Source organism: Hemitrygon akajei, unplaced genomic scaffold (genome assembly GCF_048418815.1).
Source record: "Hemitrygon akajei unplaced genomic scaffold, sHemAka1.3 Scf000054, whole genome shotgun sequence".
Classification (NCBI taxonomy): Eukaryota; Metazoa; Chordata; class Chondrichthyes; order Myliobatiformes; family Dasyatidae; genus Hemitrygon; species Hemitrygon akajei.
The window spans coordinates 6,113,602-6,132,065 of record NW_027331940.1 but is presented as its reverse complement, the minus strand read 5'-3'; the positions used below and the strand labels follow the sequence as shown (position 1 = coordinate 6,132,065).

The following is an 18,464-nucleotide window of genomic DNA, read 5'->3' as shown; positions in this document are numbered from 1 at the left end:
ACATGCTATTTAAATTACATTTCTCATGATGTAACCAATAAACGGCTGCAAGTTCTGTCTGGTTGTCAGAGTTGATTCTTATTTGAGGTTAATATGGCCCCCCGCACCCTGTGCACTGCAACTGTGGGTCTAAGATCCTCACACTGACACAGCAGCTTCTCACCACCAGGCAGAGGGATGTCAGTTTCACACAGGCTGGTGCCCACGATCTCGCCCCCCACCCAGGACCAACACCGACACAGCGCTATTCTTGCTCCCCACACATGGGAATTTCCACCAGGTACGGTTTTCTCCTGCCTCGTCCACATGCGCACTTTTTTGACCCAGCAGAACTGAGTTAAAAGAAGACAAAAGAGATTAGAAGTGTGTCGACTAATGTCCCGAGTACGAGAGGAATGCGGGATAGAACACCGGCATTAAACAAGGGGTGACTCTCCCTCTGCACCGCCTTATCGGTGACTCCCGAGGTCAGACACAAGGTGAAGCTCCTTCGAACCTTTCCGTCAAACAATCCCTGGATCAAACACACAGTGAAGCTTTTTACCACACTATCTCATCAAACATTCCTGGGCAGACAAAGATCGAAGCTCCCTTCATACCTCTCATCTCTACCATTGGGACCCCATACGGCGCGTATCCTTGCCCCCTCGCGTAGTCTTTGCACTGTCCCGCGCGCTCTCCTTGCCCCGCCCCACTCCCCTCACCCGGCGCTCTTCTTAGTATTCGACCAGAAACCTATTAGAAAAGAGACTCTCATTGCAATCGGCAATTTAGCTTGAAACTAATGCTCAGGGATACGCCCCCCACCCCCACGCACACAGACGGAATGAATCTCTGTAGGAGAAGTCACAACGACGGGGAGAGAATTAGAGAGCGAAGCTACTGCACAGACGACGTGGGAGGAATGGCGGGATCGGAATGTCGTAGGAGAGAGGGTGGGCACGGAGAATGTGAGTGTCGCAGGTGACCCAGAACGAGGGAGAGAGTGAGGGGAGGGGCAGGGGTGAAAAGGGGCGCTCAGGTGGAAATGAAAACCATAGCTGCTAACTATCACTTTTAATTTCTAGGATCGACAAGTGGCCCAGAATGAAATCAAAGATGGGGATACTGTTGCAATATAGGCCCCCATCCCTTCCAGTCCTCCACCACTCTTCCCCATTCGTTTATACGATCCGCACTGAAAACAACACCACATCCTTACAATTCGCCCCCGTTGTCCGAAATACAATTGGGACAGGACCCGTTCCCAATTAATTCCGCCGTCTGCCTCCCAATGACGCCCATCCCTTCCCATTCACTGCTATCATCTGAACCCCCAATGGATCCGACACTTTCCCATTTACTGCGATCCTCTGCATTCCCAATGAGGCCAAGCCCGTCACCATACTGAGAGTTTTAACGTGCAACGTCTCCGGGGGGCGGGGGGGGGGGTGGTTGGGGTGGAGGAAGAGAGAGAGAGAGAGAGAGAGAGAGAGAGAGAGAGAGAGAGAAATGTGATTTAAAATGGCCTATTCTTGATAGGAAATAGCTGCTGGGTAGTGATGCTTGGTAGAAGTGGGCACAGGAGAGGGTGTATATATATCTTTATGTATAGTTTATCTATACAGACACACACATAATGCATATAAAAATTATTCACCACCCTTGGAATTTTTCATTTTTTATTAATTTACAACAATGATTCACAGTGGATTTTGGGGCACTGTTCAACAGAAAAGACCCTTTAGTATCAAATTGGAAAATATGTACACATTTATCTAGGCTTATTACAATTAATAAACGCAAAATAGTAGGTTGCATAATTATTAATTTCCCTAAACACACTGGGAAAACTGCGAAAAGAAAGTTCGAGTCATTTTACGGTCTGTAGATTTCAGGGAGGAGATATGTTGGGAATTATGAGCAATCTAACTTTGCTTCCAACTTATTTCTGGAACCCGTGCATGCTAGGGGAAAGGATACGGTACTCGGCAGTAGAAGCAAGGGCGTGTTTGGGAACGAAGCTTGTAAACTCATCGCCGAGAGTGCTCTGGAAAAATTAATATAAATCGCCCACCATCAAGCCTGGAACTCTTCTCAGCGATGGTGATTGTCGCATTCACGTCACCTATTTTCTGGCACTCTCTCCATACAGCGAAGCTCTGCTCACTCGGCCTTTGTCCATTTAAGCGCATGCATTTGTTTCCTTCTCGACTTCCCGGTTGTCACCCACCCACAGTGAACTCGCTTGCCTCACACCTTTTAAATTCTACGTCTACTCTTGGCCAGGGTGCTTCACACTATATCAAAGTATCGGATTAAAAGTTCCAATTATCCCTTTAAATATTTTGACTGACCCGCTGAACGATTTATGTATTTTGCACATTAGTGTAAAGGGCAGACAGTATAGGTATTTCAAAACTTCTGTATCTCCAAATGACCGCAGCATTATTCTAAATGCTACTGTGGCGATTGTTCCAGAGCGGAGTATGGTAGGAACTTTACCCCGTCTGACCTCCAACTGACACCGCTGGGTTTTCTATTAAATCCCGCTTCATTTCATGGATAATAGGACGTAGAAATAAACCCTGGTGCACCTAAACGCACGGAACAACCCTTATTTGAATTGTCCAAACGCCCGATGGTTCGGAGTTCAACTACCGTCCTGCCCTCAGTCTCGCTTTCAGCGTTCCACTAAAACTTGCAGCAATTTCTTTTTTTTTTAAAAAAAAGGCGCGATATCTTTAAATCGGAATGCAATACATGTTACGCTATTGATGCGGAATAACACCAAGTATCCCGTAAAGATACCGAGCACAGGAATATGGGAGTTTACTTTGACAGCAGGTTTCTATGGATAAATCAAACCGCCTGTCATGAATTCACAAAATGAATCCATCTCCCCGATCCTGCACTATACATCTGTTTCGGATTGCAGCTGATAAGTTGGACCGACAGAAGCTGTGGCCGCTGGTGTAGGCTGCTAGAAAAGTTGGAAAGCGTGCTGATAGCGGGGTCAAGGGATATGGGGAGAAGGCAGAAACGGGGTACTGATTGTGTATGATCAGCCATGTTCACAGTGAATGGCGGTGCTGGCTAGAAGGGCCGAATGGCCTACTCCTGCACCTACTGTCTATTGTCTATTGTCTTTGCTGGGATTCGAGCTTTCATTGATGGGAAAAAAGATACGAGCAGAACGGCAACATGTTGGTGTGGCAACTGGTCTAATACCTCTACTAATATTCGTGTCTGGCCTTTGTTTATGTAGGACTGGGGTAGATTTTTTAAACTTTTATTATTAAGAGATTAAGAATTATTTTTCTGTATACATATAGTCTCTCATAAGGCTGTCTTTTCACTTCTTTTCTTTTAATGCCAGGGGTCTTAGACACATGTTAAACGAAAGGCTTTATTCTTGTTTTTAAAGCAGCATAAACATGTGGATTTCTTTTTAATCCAAGAGTCACACTCTGTGACTGAAGACATTAAACTATGGAAATCCCAGTGGGGGAACAATGTTTGGTTTTCATATGGTTCTGAACATTCTTCAGGTGTTCTTAGTCTCATGTTTAACTTTAAAGGAGATGTTTTGCACTCTGAGGCGGATACGAATGAACATTTTTGGTTCATATTGTGTAATATTGTTGTAAAATGTTTCTTATTGCTAATATTTATGGTTATAATATTAGAAATGATAATGATAGATTACTTGAGATTTTGGAAAAACGTTTCCATTATTGACTCTCTAAATTTCCTGATCTATTTATTGTTATGGGAGGAGGCTTTAATATGTTATTAGATGAAAATATTGATCGATGTCCAACAAGGCAACACTCTACTTATAATAACGTTACTAGCTTTATTCAGAAAATTAATATCACAGATATTTGGAGAGAGCACTTTCCTGGAGTTAGAAATTATACTTGGACTAATAAATCTATTACATGCATGTCTAGGCTAGATTACTGGTTACTATCCAATACCTTAAGAAATAATAATGTTACTTTTATTTTTTCCCTCACCTTTAACATATCATAAAGCTATCCATATACAAATTGCAGTACCTTCAGATGAATCCAATTTTAAATATTATTGGAAATTAAATAATTCCAGTTTGGGGCATGATGTTGTCTCTTTTCACATTGAAAAGCTGGCAACCTGCTTTTTGCATAAAGCGATGGGAGAGAATAATTTCTCTACAAATTGGGAACGTTTAAAATTTGAATCTGCCAATTTCTTTTAGAAATACAGTAGTGATGTAGTAAAAACAACTGGAAGAACAATCATTGATACCAAAGATTGCAAATTTATGTGAATTGTATCATAATTACCTTTCAGGGAAAGATAAAGAGGAGCTGGCTTTGATAAAGGATAAGTTAAACCATCTTTATCTTATAAAGGCAGAAGGTGCATATGTGAGATCTAGAAAACAGTGGTTGGAAGAGGATGAAGAGAGTACAGCTTATTTCTTTTGTTTAGAAAAGCAGCGTGCCAAATTCAATTCCATTCATCAGCTTAATATTGATGGTGTGATTACAGAGAACTCTAAAAACAGCAAAATATTGTTCTGCTTTTTATAGTAAACTGTATAAGTCAAAACATTGTGAAGCATCTACACTACATTTCATGAATGATATTAATATTGTTAGGAACCTGTCCAATGATCAGAAAAACCTGTGTGATGCTCTTATTACCTTGGGAGAGGTTAAGGCTGGAATTTCAAATTTTGAAAAATAATAAGAACGCCGGGTGTCGACGGCCTGACTGCAGAATTCCGTAAGATGTTTTCTGACACCCGAGCTGCTTTTTTACTAAAATTGTTTTTAGAATGTATTGAATTTCTTCCCACTTCTTTAACACAGGGCCTTAATACTTTAATTCCGAAACCATGAAAAGAAAAAATATTTATCGACAATGGGCGTCCTATTTGCCTTCTCAATAGTGATTATAAAATTCTGGCCCAAATCTTTGCTAACAGAGTGTAAGTAGTTTTACCATTTATTATTGATGAAACAGTCAGATTTCATGGTCTTCATATTTCTAATAATGTCAGATTAGCTTTAGATCTTATTGATTATTCTCATCCTGTTCAAAATGATAGTTTCATACTGCTTTTATATTTCTTCAAAGCTTTTGATACTACTGATCATCAGTTCATCTTCTCTGCTGTTGGTAAATTTGGATTTGGTCCATTATCTTGTAAGGCTGTTAAGGCTTTGTACACAAACGCTAATAGTTCTATAAAGTTGAAGTTGGGGACTTCACGGAAGTTTGATATGAATGGGGGGGGCGGTGATACAAGGTTGTCCTATCTCACCTTCTTTATTCCTTTTATGTGCTCGGCTGCTCACCTATTCCATCAAGTCTAGTCCTCTAAAAGGGATTTCCTGTGCAGATTACAATACTCAGATTAGTCAGGTTGCAGATGATACGATTCTTTTCTTAAATGATGTTTCGGAAATCTCATTGGCTTTAAACTGTATTCCAGTTTTTTTTCCCCAAAGCCTCGGGCCTCCGTCTGAATATTCACAAATGTGAATTGTTTCCTCTTAAAGGTTGCACTCAATCTATAATTAATAATATTCCAGTAAAAGACAAAATTACATATTTGGGGATAGCTGTTGCTAAAAACGAACACTTAAAGTTTGTGAATAATTTTCAAACTCTTATAGACAAAACCAAAAACAGAAAAAAATTAAACAAGTGGCTTCAAAGGGACATCATTGAAAGGCTGGGTTTTGCTTTGTAAAGTAGAAGGTCTTTCTAGGAGTATATATGTAGCTCTCCCCTTATACGTCAATAAAAAATCTATAAATTGATAGACGCTATGTTGTTTAACTTTTTATGGAAAAACAAATTTCATTATATAAAAATATCTGCTGTCATGAATAGTTATGACAAGGGGGTCTAAATTTTATTGATTTTGACAGTCTTAATAATACTTCTAAAATCAATTGGATTAAACAATGTTTACGTAATCCTACTTCTATATGGAATTGCATTCCTTCTTTCGTCTTCTCCAACCAATGTTTATTTGAGAAGGTGTAATTCTGGTATTGAAACTGAGGAAGAAAGGCTCTTTCATCAAGTAAACCGACATTAAAGCAGACTTCCTACGGATGATATTTGGACCTTGTGGAGACAGTCAAATGCAGGTAAAGATATCACAGACCAAAACACTGGACACGGGTGCACTCAGATCTATGTACACGCCGGAGTTGTCCGCTCAACGCCTGTTGAATGCGATCAGCAAAATCTTTTACTTGCGTTGCCTGATCTCACAAAGCATGGACCATACCCGATCTGATCCCCGGGGTGCTCAGTGTGAATTCCTGATCACTCAGACCATGGACCATACCCGATCTGATCCCGGGGGTGCTCAGTGTGAATTCCTGATCTCTTGGAGCATGGACCATACCCGATCTGATCCCGGGGTGCTCAGTGTGAATTCTTGATCACTCAGACCATGGACCATACCCGATCTGATCCTGGGGGTGCTCAGTGTGAATTCCTGATCTCTCAGAGCATGGACCATTCCCGATCTGATCCCGGGGTGCTCAGTGTGAATTCCTGATCACTCAGACCATAGACCATACCCGATCTGACCCCGGGGTGCTCAGTGTGAATTCCTGATCACTCAGACCATGGACCATACCCGATCTGATCCCCGGGGTGCTCAGTGTGAATTCCTGATCACTCAGACCATGGACCATACCCGATCTGATCCCCGGGGTGCTCATTGATAATTCCTGATCACTCAGAGCATGGACCATACCCGATCTGACCCCCGGGTGCTCAGTGTGAATTCCTGATCTCCCAGTGCATGGACCATACCCGATCTGATCCCCGGGGTGCTCAGTGTGAATTCCTGATCACTCAGACCATGGACCACACCCGATCTGATCCCGGGCTGCTCAGTGTGAATTCCTGATCTCTCAGTCCATGGACCATACCCGATCTGACCCCGGGGTGCTCAGTGTGAATTCCTGATCACTCAGAGCATGGACCATACCCGATCTGATCCCGGGCTGCTCAGTGTGAATTCCTGATCTCTCAGTGCATGGACCATACCCGATCTGACCCCGGGGTGCTCAGTGTGAATTCCTGATCACTCAGAGCATGGACCATACCCGATCTGACCCCGGGGTGCTCAGTGTGAATTCCTGATCACTCAGACCATGGACCATACCCGATCTGACCCCGGGGTGCTCATTGATAATTCCTGATCACTCAGTGCATGGACCATACCCGATCTGATCCCCGGGGTGCTCAGTGTGAATTCCTGATCACTCAGACCATGGACCATACCTGATCTGACCCCGGGGGTGCTCAGTGTGAATTCCTGATCTCTCAGTGCATGGACCATACCCGATCTGATCCCCGGGGTGCTCAGTGTGAATTCCTGATCTCTCAGTGCATGGACCATACCCGATCTGACCCCGGGGTGCTCAGTGTGAATTCCTGATCTCTCAGTGCATGGACCATACCCGATCTGATCCCCGGGGTGCTCAGTGTGAATTCCTGATCTCTCAGTGCATGGACCATACCCGATCTGATCCCCGGGGTGCTCAGTGTGAATTCCTGATCACTCAGACCATGGACCATACCCGATCTGATCCCCGGGGTGCTCAGTGTGAATTCCTGATCGCTCTGAGCATGGACCATACCCGATCTGATCCCCGGGGTGCTCAGTGTGAATTCCTGATCTCTCAGTGCATGGACCATACCCGATCTGATCCCCGGGGTGCTCAGTGTGAATTCCTGATCACTCAGACCATGGACCATACCCGATCTGATCCCCGGGGTGCTCAGTGTGAATTCCTGATCGCTCTGAGCATGGACCATACCCGATCTGATCCCCGGGGTGCTCAGTGTGAATTCCTGATCTCTCAGTGCATGGACCATACCCGATCTGACCCCCGGGTGCGCAGTGTGAATTCCTGATCTCTCAGTGCATGGACCATACCCGATCTGACCCCGGGGTGCTCAGTGTGAATTCCACTCGTTCTGCTAGTGACGACATTATTTCCGCTCGGTGCTCCAATTTTTTCTCCGTCACGGAGAGGTAACGGAATTTTAGGTCACTTAAATGGTTGGGATTTACGCTGGAGTGCGAGATTTATGACCGAAAAGGGTGCGGCTGTGACGAGAGTTGCAATATGGTGAAAGATATTAAGTATGAAAGGTAAGGTGAGTTTAATAATTGGTCGGTGGTGGTTGTCGCGAGCTTCCGCTGCCGAGCTGTTCCGGAGCGGTGCCTCTCTCGGACACTAAACCGAGTTTGTTCTACCCGCTGCCACGTTCAACGATGACCGCAGTTCTGTAATGTCAAAATAAAAAGCACTGCGACCGCCTCCGAGCAGAGCTTAAATATTTTGTTTATTAGTTATATATTTTTAAAAACTGTCCCGAAAGGAAACTTCGCTGCGCTGATGAACTGCTCTCTGAACTTGGACTGAGTTACCCCATAAATAAACGTGTTTGTGCAGCAGCTTAATATCACTAGCATGTCTGCAGTGTGTCCAAATATGTATTCCGAATAGTTGTAATTATTTTGGTTCAATCCGGCAATGGTGTAATAAACAAATTTAGCAACATTCACCGACCACAGGATGATGAAGCTCCCGGAGATGGAGAGAAGTAAAATCACAGACCTCCTTCTGCTCTCCATCTCCGGGTCACTGCGGTTCTCCGCCTTGTTCTGTCCTCTCAGCCCCTTACGAACGCGACTGGTCACTAAAATGTGTCTGACTGTCAGAGCGTTGAAGAATAATATTAGCACGAACGGGAGTAATGGCGTTAGGATCGTGGAAAACCATCTGTATCCCACCCACCCGGGATCCGTGTAGTAGCTTGGGTTTCGAATACAGTCCCAGGGTATATTGTCGATCACTTTAGCAGGATGATATATGAAAAAGCAGGGCACATTTTTAAAACAGAGCAGAACGCCAGTTGTAGTCAGAACTACAGCTGCAGTTTTTCCGGTACAATAACTTGTTTTCAGTTTGTGACAACAGATGGCAACGGACCGATCAAATGTAAAAGTGACAGTGAACCAGACAGAACAGTCTGTAGCTGCCAGTCCCAGTGCAGAGATCACACTACACACGGGGGTGATGTCTATGAAAGTCCCGGGGAAGTAGTAATAACTGAGCCGCCACAATATGACTTGAAGGATGATGGTTAGTAGATCCGCCGTTGCCATGGCCACCAGGTAGCGAGTGGTGCAGGTGGAGAGGCCGCACTTTCCCCGGGACAGGATCGCAATCGCCGCTAAATTCACAGGGGAGAAAGCAAAAAGAATGAGGGAATTAGTCTCTCGCCGCTCCCTGGATCTCAGGGAAGAGATAAGCTGGAAATTGAGAACAATTAAGCTTGGCAAACAAATTATTTCTGGAATTGCAAACGGTGTAAAACGGCACGGTGCTCGGCACTGGAAGAGGAGCAGGATTTGTAAAGGAGGCATTGTCAGCTGATCACTGAGAGTACCTTGGAGAAGTCTTCCACAATCAGGTCCTCGTCTCGTGTAATCCTTGGTAGCGTCAGTGATGCTCTCAGCCATGATAATTGCTGCGTTCACCTATTATCCGCATACCTCTAATGCCGATCTCCCTACTACCGCCTATTTACAAATTTCAAAGCAAATCTATTTCTCTCGTTAGGTTATCTTCGTCTCCTCCTCGGCTCCCATTTGTAACTCGCCAACAGGGGCCTTGACTGTCTCGTTTCTTTTGAATTCTGCAACTACTCTTCGTCGGGGACCTTTCACACTACGTTAATTTACCGGATCAGAAAGGTCCTATTCTTCCATTAACATATTCTCACTGACTCGATGAACGTTGCAGATATTTTGAACGACAGTGCTGAAAAAATCTGATTTTCAAAAGCTGTACTTCAGAACATCAGCCGCTTTGAGAGATTGTGCAAATTACTGTAGCTTTACTCTAAATGCTCCTTGATCTAGAGCGGGAAATCAAATGTACTTTACCTCTTCTCAACTCCAACGGAAACCGCTGTGATATATCTTAACTCCAGCTTCACTTATCTGATAACGGAACGTGGAAACAAACGCTGGATCACTGAAACGCACACAGACACTGATTGAATTTTCGGAACTCCCGATGGTGTGAAGTCCAACTTATAATGATGTCCACAGCTCTCACTGGAATCTTACCGGCTATTCCCTTGACGACTTCCCTTCAAACTTGCAACAACGTCTTTAAACCCATTGAAATACCTTTAAATTTAACTTTGAAGCATATTACGTTATTGATGCGGAATAACATCAACCAGCCCACAGAGCTCTGTATTATCGGATTCACTTTAACAGCGGTTTTGCATTGATAAATCAAAACTGCTTGCCATTAATCAGGGAAATTAATCCTTGTCTCCGATGTGCCACACTACCCGTGTTGGAACTGCCAATTTATGTTCAGCCGAGGTCACGGATTAAACTGCAAGGGAACTTCTGAACGAACACACAGTACTGACACCACGTCTGCACCGCACTTCCTGATACACCGCCATCACAATGCTGTCGGTAACAGAATGAGTCCAAAGACCGCGCACATAAAACTGCAAACGTTAGCTCGCCGATGCTCTTACCAGGAACACCGATAGCGGCAATGATCAAGTAACATATCTTTCTCACACGGTAAAACGTTTCAAGCATGCTGTATGATATCCAACCTGTCTTCCAGCTGCCCGCGATCTCGCTGTAGAAACTCTGAGCTGATGAATCTCCACGGTCATTCATTTATACTCGCTCCAGCACGCTGAATATTCAATACTACGCAAGGCTGACGTGTCTTCCAACAGCTGGAGTAAAAATAAACAAGATGTCATTCAGGTTAAATCCCACTTGTGATGTGGTATGGTTAATTTGACAAGAAATTGCAAAATCTCAAAGACAAAGAACTGACGTTGCGAGAAGTCAGTGAGTGTTGTTGCGAAATATTTTCAGGTTCACCTCTGAGTTTCGTGATCGGTATTGATGAAACATCCGCCATGAAGTTTCAAACAAGTTTGAAACAATGTAATTCAATTACCGTACACATGACCATCAAATTGGTGCAAATGCTTAAACCGACAGAGCATCAGCATTCATCATATTTGTACCGACAATAGCAATTGTTTTGCAGATGCACTGGATTGGTAGCGTTGTTGTCACTGAGGCAGAGAGTCATATTTACTTGTGTGAGAATCTGAACAGCACTTCCGTTGTAAATATAACACAACGTTGTATATCCTGATTACTCTGTTTCCTGACGTGCTACCTCGATGTAATGGTGTATTGAATGGAATGAACTGAATGACTGATAAGAAGAACCTTTCGCTGTGTCTAGATACTCGGTTGTCAGTTTTGGGATGAAATTGGTCAGTTTGTGAGATGGACGGCGAAGGGCAGGTCGGAGTGAATATTGATGTAGTGCTGGTTACCTTACATGGACGAGTAGGGCTTGGATATTCAGAAAGAGTGACGGGGTTCTCGAGGGTGCTGATGCAGAGACGGAGAAGGAAATAGAAGTTCAAATATCAGTGGAGTTCTGAATGTGGATTGATAATGTGGTGTTGAATACATTCCGAATACCTGCCTCCATTGACGGGAAAGATCATGATGCAATAATATATAATATCGGTCAGATCAGAGTATCGTAACCTTTCTGATCCCCTTCAGTAAACGATGTGATGGTTGTGGAGCTCCTGCAGAAGGAATACACCAGGACTTGCTGAAAATGCAACATTTCAGATATCAACGGAAAATGTGTCATTCTCGCCTTGAAGCAGAGGTGGAGGTGTTTCACAAAGAAGTTTAAGCGCTATTACAGTCAAATATGTGTTTCGTCATGCAGCAAGTGGCGTTCATTCACCAAAATCCTGCATTACAATATAGAGCCCTATGATTATATTATAACCAGTCTGTTGTTACAGATAGCACAATCTATAATAAACGTCCGTATATAATATTATAGGATAAACAAGCAAGAACAGCTCGCTTAATAGATAAAGCAATTCCAAACACACATAACATACAGAAATCAGTAAATGAAAAACATCAGAAATAGGCCGAATTAGAAGAGGAAATTGAACGACGATGGAACATAAACAAGGTATACATTGTTACAATAGTAATATCTGCAACTGGTATCGTCCCAGAGGAGCCACACAATAGCATTAATCAATTGGAACCGCACAGCCATATGAATGCAAATCATTAGAAAACCACAATACTAAACACTACTAGAAAAGTCCGAAAGCTCCCGGCAGTTGACAAATGAGTGTGTTTCGTTATGCCCGTGCTTCATTGATAAATGAGCACACTCACAACAATAGGAGTCCCTCGGTTCATGCTGCGGTTGTCTGTATCAAAATTGGTGATGAATCGACAAACAGGAGGGAGATTGAAAATCTGGCTGAGTTGTGTTGGATCGACAAGCTCTCCCTCAAGAGTACTGAGTTCCTCCAGAATTTTGTGCGTGTTGCTTGGATTTCCAGCATCTGCATGTTTTCTCTTCTTCGTGATGGGAGCTCTCAGTCAATGCCAGCAAATCCAAGGAGCTATGAGCCTGTTCTCATCGGAGGATCAGACGTAGAGTGTATTAGCAAATATAAATTCATGGGTGTTACGATTTCAGAGAAGCTGTCATGGACACGCCACGTAAATGCAATTGCGAGGAAAGCACGACAGCGCCTTCATTTCCTTAGGCGTCCGCAGAGATTTTGGAAGGCAAGAAAACCTTTGACAAATTTCTGCAGATGTACACTAGATAGTGTATTGACTGGTTGCATCACAGCGTGCTAGGTAAACAACAATGCACTCGAATGTGCTGTGGTTTCGGCCCAGTGTATCATAGGTAATATCCTCCCAAACATTGAGTACATCGACATGAAACGCTGTCGCCTGAAAACAGCATTCATCATCAGGCATTTCCACCACACAGGTCACGCTCCTTTCTAACTGCTGCCATCCTAGACTTCCTGACTGGGAGACCTCATGCAGTCCGGATCAGGAGCAGCTTCTCCAACACCATCACACAGAGCACCCCCGCCCCCAGTCCACTGCTGTTCACTCTGCTGATCCACGACTGTGCTGCAACACACAGCTCGAACCATATCATCAAGTTCGCCGATGACACGACCGTGGTGGGTCTCATCATCAAGAACAACGAGTCAGCTTACAAGAGGAGGTGCAGCGGCTAACAGACTGGTGCAGAACCAAAAACCTGTTTTGAATGTGAACAAAACAAAAAAGATGGTTGTTGACTTCAGGAGAGCACTTAGCGAACACACTCCACTGAACATTGACGGCTCCTTCGTTGAGATCGTTAAGAGCACCAAATTTCTTGTCGTTCATCGGGACGAGAATCTCACCCGCACCAGAGGACTCGCACCATCAGTTTCAAGAACAATTACTACCCATCAAACATCAGACTCTTGCAAATAAAGGGATAACCACACTCACCTGCTCATCGATTGAGATGTTCCCACTACCGACCTTCTCACTTTAAAGATGTTTTTGTTAGTTATTGCTATTTATTTACATTTGCACCTGCACAGTTTGTGGTCCTCTAGCTGATCCTGCTATAAGTTACTGCTCTTTATATTGGCTGAGTATGTTCTCAGAACAATGGATCTCAGGGTTATGTCCTCTGGTAATAACATTTACTTTAAACTTTGAAATTCTGTACTTGGAGCTGGCAAAACCGGAGGTTCAGACTCACCTATGCATCCCGTTTATAAATTTCCGAGAGCTTTTGGACTATTCTAGTGGTTTAGTATCGTGGCATTCTGCGGATTTACATAATTATTGCTGTGTAAGCGGAATAGTTTAATGCTGTTGCATGGTGACTTTAAGATAACACCATTTGTAGATATCACTATTGGAAATAGTAATTTCTGGTCACCTCACTGCAGGAAGGATGTGGGTCATATAGAGAGAGAGTGCAGAGGAGATTTGCAAGAATGTTGCCTGGATTTGAGGGTGTACCTTATGAGAATAGGTTTAGTGTACTTGGCCTTTTCTCCTTGGAAAGACAGAGAATGAGACGCGATCAGATAACGGTTTATAAGATGATTCAGGGCTTTGATCGTTTGGTTAGCCAGAGGCTATTTTTCCCCAGGGTTGAAAAGTCTAACAGAGGGGTCATAGTCTTAAGGTGCTTGGACATAGGTACAGGGTAGATGTCAGGGGTAAGGTTTTCACCCAGAGAATGGTGGGTTCATGGAATGCTCTGACGGCGGCGGTGGTGGAAGCGGATGCAATAGAATCATTTAAGAGCCTCAGAGATTGACTTAGAAGAATAATTGTGGGTCGAAGAGCTTATAATGGGCTAAATTTCCTGTTATGTTCTATGTTCTATGAAATATGTATATCCTGTTCATGCTCTATATTTTTTCTATGCCCTTTTTAAATTTCTGATAATTTTCAATTATTGAGTTCCGTATATTCTCAGATTTTAGAATGGCTATATCTGTTAAATAAATTGTTCTCGCTTGTTTATCCTGTAATATTAAAGGTTTAAAAAGGAGAGGAATTTTTCAACGGTCTTTTAAATCGAAACAAGAGGCGGAGAGGGAAGAGGTAAAGGCAGCTCGGAGAGAAGCCGTTTTTTTTTAACTGATCGGGGCAAAGAGGTTAGACTGCGCAGGCGCGTGACGTAGCGCTCAAAAGTTTTTTAAAAAGACCACCATATACAGCGGCTATCGTTGGAATGGACTGAGGCAGAGTGGGACGGCTTTGGCTCAATCAGGATGCGACGAGAACAGGCAGAGACGAGGTTTGAACGGGGCACGACTGTGCAAGCGCGTGAAAGTCGGCCTCTGAGATCAGCGGAAGAATTAAAAAAGCGAGCAGAGGCTGAGGACGAGCTTCACTCCAGGTGAGGTAAGACCAGGTAAGCTCTTTTAATTAATCTAATTAGTTTTAGAGTAGGTAATGGGGGCTGCAGTTAGGGCAGTTGAGTGCTCCGTTTGCAGTATGTGGGAAGTCAGCGCGAGCACAATTATCCCTGATGACCACACCTGTAAAAGGTGCATCCAGGTGCAGCTCCTGACAAACCTTGTTAGGGAACTGGAGCTGGAGCTGGATGAACTTCGGATGGTTTCTACTGATGCTGTAAGACCTGATGAGTTCCTCCAGTGTGTTGTACGTATTGCTTTGACCCCAGCATCTGCAGTGTATTTTGTGTAATAATAACAGGGTTGATGTGGCGGGAGGTTTTCATTTCCCACATATTCATTGGCATCTCCCCAGAATGAGGCGTTTAGATCATGTGGAGTTTGCTCGGTATGTTCAGGAAGGTTTCCTGACATAATATGTAGATAACCTTACAAGGGGAAAGGCTGTACTTCATCTGGTATTGGGAAATGAACCAGGTCAGGTGTCAGATCTCGCAGGGGGAGAACATTTTGGAGATAGTGATCATAATTTTATCCTCTTTACAATGGCATTGGAGAGGGATAGGAACGGACAAGTTAAGGAAATGTTTAATTAGAGTAAGGGGAAAACTGAGGCTCTCAGGCAGGAACTTGGAACCATAAACTGGAAACAAATCTTCTTAGGGAAACGTACAGAAGAAATGTAGCAAGTGTTCAGGCGATATTTGTGTGGGGTTCTCTGTAGATATGTTCCAAAGAAACGTGGTAAGGATGGTAGGGTACAGGAACCATGGTGAAAAAAGGCTGTTGGAAATCTAGTCAAGAAGAAACGAAGAGCTTTCACAAGGTGAAAATCTAGATAATGATAGAAATCTAGAAAATTAAGAGGATAGCAGGAAGAAACTTAAGAATGAAATTAGGAAGGGGCGGGCAGGATTAAGGAAAACCTCGAGGCATTTCACAAGTATGTGAAGAGCAAGAGGATACACGTAAGCGATTAGGACCAATGAAGTGTGACACTGGAAAAGTGTGTATAGAACCGCAGGAGACAGCAGACGTACTTAATGAATACGTTGCTTCAGTATTCACTACGGAAAAGGATCTTGCACATTTTACGAATGACTTGCAGCGGACTGAAAAGCTTCAGCATGCAGATATTAAAGAAGAAAATGTGCTGGAGCGTTTGGAAAGCGTCGAGTTGGATAAGTTGCCAGGACCGGACGGGATGTACCCGGGCTACAGTGGAAAGTGAGCGAGGAGATTGCTGAGCCTTTGGCTATAAACTTTGATTCATCAATGAGAACGGGAGATGTTCCGGACAATTGGAAGATTGCAGATGTTGTTCCATTATTCAAGAAAGGGATTAGGAATAGCCCAGGAAATTATAGACCAGAGAGTCTTTTTCAGAGTTTGGTAAGTAGATGGGGAAGATCCCGAGAGGTAGGATTTATGAACATTTCGAGAGGCAAAATATGATTAGGAATAATCAGCATGGTTTTGTCAAAGACAGGTCGTGCCTTACGAGCCTGATTGAACTTTTTGAAGATGTGATTAAACACATTTTTCAAGCTGGACCTGTAGATGTAGTGTATAAGAACTTTAGTAAAGTAAGGAGGCATGGGATTAAAATGGACATTAGAAACATAGAAACGTAGAAAACCTACAGCACAATGCAGGTCCTTCGGCCCACAAAGTAAGAACATGTCCTTACCTTAGAAATTACTAGGCTTACTTGTAGCCCTCTATTTTAATAAGCTCCATGTACTTACCTAAAAGCCTCCTAAAAGACCTTATCGTATCCGCCTCCACCACCGTTGTCGGCAGCCCATTCCACGCATTCGCCACTCTCTGAGTAAAAACTTACCCCTGACATCTCCTCTTTACCTACTTCCCAGTACCTTAAATCTGTGTCCTCTTGCAGCAACCATTTCCGCCGTGGGAAAAAGCGTCTGACCATCCACACGATCAATGCCTCTCATCATCTTGTACACCTCTATCAGGTCACCTCTCATACTCCTTCGCTCCAAGGAGAAAAAGCGAGTTCACTCATCCTATTCTCATAAGGCATGCTCCCAAATCCAGGCAACATCCTTGTAAATCTGTTCAGCACCCTTTCTATGGCTTCCACGTCCTTCCTGTAATGAGGCGACCAGAATACTCAAAGTGGGGTCTGACCGGGGTCCTATATAGCTTGCAACATTACCTCTCGGTTCCTAAATTCAAATCTACGATTTATAAAGGCCAATACACCGTACGCCTTGTTAACCTTAGGGTCAACCTGCGCAGCTGCTTCGAGCGTCCTATGGTCCAGGACCTCAAGATCCCTCTGATCCTCCACACTGCCAAGAGTCTTACCATTGATACTATATTCTGCCATCATATTTGACCTACCAAAATGAGCCACACTTATCTGGGTTGAACTCCATCTGCCACTTCTTAGTCCAGTTTTGCATCCTATCAATGTCCCGCTGTAACCTCTGTTAGCCCTCCACACTATCCACAACACCTCCACTTCCTCATCCGGTCATTTATAAAAATCACGAAGAGTAAAGGTCCCAGAACAGATCCCTGAGGGTCTCCACTTGTCACTGACCTCCATGCAGAATATGACCCATCGACAAACTCTCTTTACTTTCTGTGTGCAAGGCAGCTCTGGATCCACAAAGCAAAGTCCCCTTGGATCCAATGCCTCCTTACTTTCCCAATAAGCCATGCGTGGTGTACCTTATTACTTCCTTAGAAGGTTGGCGTCTTTCAATGTCTGTAGTGAGATGCTGAAGATGTTCTATAGGTCAGTTGTGGAGAGCGCCCTCTTCTTTGTGGTGGCGTGTTGGGGAGGCAGCATTAAGAAGAGGGACGCCTCATGTCTTAATAAGCTGGTAAGGAAGGCGGGCTCTGTCGTGGGCAAAGTACTGGTGAGCATAACATCGGTAGCAGAGCGAAGGGCGCTGAGCAGGCTACGGTCAATCATGGAAAACCCTGAACATCCTTTACATAGCACCATCCAGAGACAGAGAAGCAGTTTCAGCGACAGGTTGCTATCGATGCAATGCTCCTCAGACAGGATGAAGAGATCAATACTCCCCAATGCCATTCGGCTTTACAATTCAACCGCCAGGAGTAAGATATTTTAAAGTACCGGGGTTAGGACTCAATGTATTTAAGTAAACTACTTAAGAACTTTTTAAAAGCTATTATTAATGCTTTTTGAGAGAATGATTTAGATGCATATCATATTTTTACTGAGTTAAGTATTGGATGTATTTAGTTTTGCTACAACAAGTGTAAGGGACATCGGAAAAAAATGTTGAATTCCCCTATGGGGATGAATAAAGTATCTATCTATCTATCTATATACATATATATATTATATATATATATATATCTATCTATCTATCTATCTATCTATCTATCTATCTATCTATCTATCTATCTATCTATCTATCTATCTATCTATCTATCTATTTGACTTGCCACAGAAGCAATGAGTGTTTGTATACGGGTCATATGATGCATGGAGTTCGGTGATCAGTGGCGTTGCTCACCGATCTGTTCTAAGAACCCTTCTCTTCCAGATGTTTATAAACGACCTGGATGAGGAAGTGGAC

General features: G+C 43.6%; 1 protein-coding gene across 1 annotated transcript in view; it reads right to left on the bottom strand.

The window, feature by feature from the left end:
• The window catches only part of LOC140721392 (uncharacterized), a 1,266,977-nt gene that overhangs the window by 496,380 nt on the left and 752,133 nt on the right, over positions 1-18,464 (bottom strand). The window lies entirely within an intron of this gene.